The following is a 2500-nucleotide window of genomic DNA, read 5'->3' on the forward strand; positions in this document are numbered from 1 at the left end:
CAGAGAAGACAAGTCTTATGTTGATGCAGTGTACGAAGCTACCCCGCCCACACAAAAACGCTAGCCAGGTATGGCCGGCATCTTTTATGCTTCCAAGATAATTTCAACACGCCATGATGATACTGAATGTCTGACAATGCTTCCTGATAATGCTTGCTTCCTCAGCGTCATCAGTGCTAAACCAATGCTAGCTACGCTTAGGCACCAACCGCACGTCTAACAAGGATAGACTAGCGTACCATAGTAGTATCACAAAAAGCAACACATGCCACTTTAACGCCTATCGTTTCCCAATCATCAGCACAAATCAAATGCTGGCTAGCACCAGTAGCACGTCAAACATAGATCAGCAAGCACATCATCATCGAATTGCCACACAAACAGCACCATCCCAAACTTCCAAAGCTAGACCACAACCCTGGATCGGTGTCGCAGAGACCTAACGAGGCATCCCCACACCACGCCAAGGCCCCCACTCGGAGGGGTATTATGCCACCGACTAGGAATCAAGCAACAGTCACCCAAGCTCGCGCTCAAAGGCAGTCTGGCACCTTCATCCCTTGCCATGCTCACCCACTGCTCCCCCCCTATATATACATATTGCACAAGGAGCTTGGTGACAGCAACACCCATTGCTTTCCCTGAGGATGTATATTTCTTAGTATGCGCACGGCGTCGAGGCACAGGTGAAGCCAACGGCGCTAGTTTCTGCGCCCTATGTCGAGGAAAATCAAGGCAACGGGCTAGTGTATGGGCACAACGTCGAGGAGACTCAAGGAGATGGGGCTATTTTTCAGGTCACCGTTCGAGAAATCAAGGCAACGTGTTGGGGGGGATGGCCTCTTTCATGGGTCGTGGGGCTTGGCTTGGCTTGCCTCGTGTGTGCTCGATACAGCCTCACGATTCTTATTTGCCCATCAACCATGCCGGGCACCTATGAGAATGAGACCCCATGGTACCCCCTATATATACATATTGCACAAAGAGCTTGGTGACAGGAACAGACATTGATTTCCCTGATGATGCATAATTTTTGGACACACACGACTTGGGGGCGAGGGGACACGGGAGTGGGGCGCCAATGGGGGGCGTTTTGGCCCCATTTTCGTCAAGAGCGGGCGTCTTGGCCATGCCTCGAGCGTGCCAGCCTCGAGAGCCTTGGGCGCTGGACATCCTTGGGGCGCCAATGGGCAGCAGTCCCATGGTTCCCCTATATATACATATTGCACAAAGAGCTTGGTGACAGGAACAGATATTGATTTGCCCAGGGATGCATAATTGTGCGAAATCGTCCATAACTCGCTCGAATTAATTCGGATTGACACAAAATTTTGTAGGGATGCTTTTTATTATAAATGAAAAGCTTTGAAATGAAAAAAAAAAACAAAATGTCATGTTTGAGGCGTAAATGTTTGTGTCCTATCCTTGGTCACGCCTTGAAGCGTTGGTTCCCTACTTGTTGGAATGTCGCTCAAATCAAGTAGGAATGCCATTGAAACATTGTGTGGGTCATTGTTAACATAGACGAATGGACTTGAAATGAAAATATATCATATTTGGGTTTTTGTCCCTGTCGCCTGGTGATAGGCAGGCAGATAAGGCTTTTAGGTATTCATAGGTGGCTTAGATGAACTCGAAAGAACACGAGTTGATCGGATTGGAACTCATATATTCAATTTACTATGTACTAAGTAGGAACTACACTTTGCTCCCTTCATCGTTTGACTTGCTTAGAAATCTGCTCATGGTTTGTCAAGGCCCCTTGTTCCTTAGACCGATGAGGATGGGATTGGGTTGCTCATGGGCATGTGTGTGGCAAGATGCCTTGTTCCATTGGTCGTTCATGGGTGTTCGTGTACGAAGTAAACTTGTTCCCTTGGTCGTTCATGGGGTTGTGTGTGGGAAGAAGCCTTCTTCACTTGGTCGTTCATGTGTGTTTGTTTGGGAGGTAGCCTTGTTCCCTTGGTCGTTCATGGGAATGTGTGTGGCAATACGCATTGTTCCTTGGTCGTTCATACCCTTGTTCCCTTGGTCGTTCATGGGTCTGTGTGTGGGAAGAGGCGTTGTTCACTTGGGTAGCCTGCTTGCCTTGCCAGCCCCATATGCATTGTTCCCTTGGTCGTTAGTGGATGGGTTTGTGTGTGGCATGGTGCCTTGTTCCCTTGTGTGGCCTGACTGCTTGGCTTGACATGACCTAGCCTTGCCAGCCTCACATCCATTGTTCACTTGGTCGTTCATGGGCATGTGTGTGGCAAGGTGCCTTGTTCCCTTGGTCGTTCATGGGGTTGTGTGTGGGAAGAAGCCTTGTTCCCTTGGTCGTTCATGTGTGTTTGTTTGGGAGGTAGCCTTGTTCCCTTGGTCGTTCATGGGAATGTGTGTGGCAATACGCATTGTTCCTTGGTCGTTCATACCCTTGTTCCCTTGGTCGTTCATGGGTCTGTGTGTGGGAAGAGGCGTTGTTCCCTTGGTCGTTCGTTCATGGGTTTGTGTGTGGCAAGGT

The sequence above is a fragment of the Lactuca saligna genome, unplaced genomic scaffold (assembly GCF_052625555.1).
Source record: "Lactuca saligna cultivar CGN05327 unplaced genomic scaffold, ASM5262555v1 scaffold_39, whole genome shotgun sequence".
Classification (NCBI taxonomy): Eukaryota; Viridiplantae; Streptophyta; class Magnoliopsida; order Asterales; family Asteraceae; genus Lactuca; species Lactuca saligna.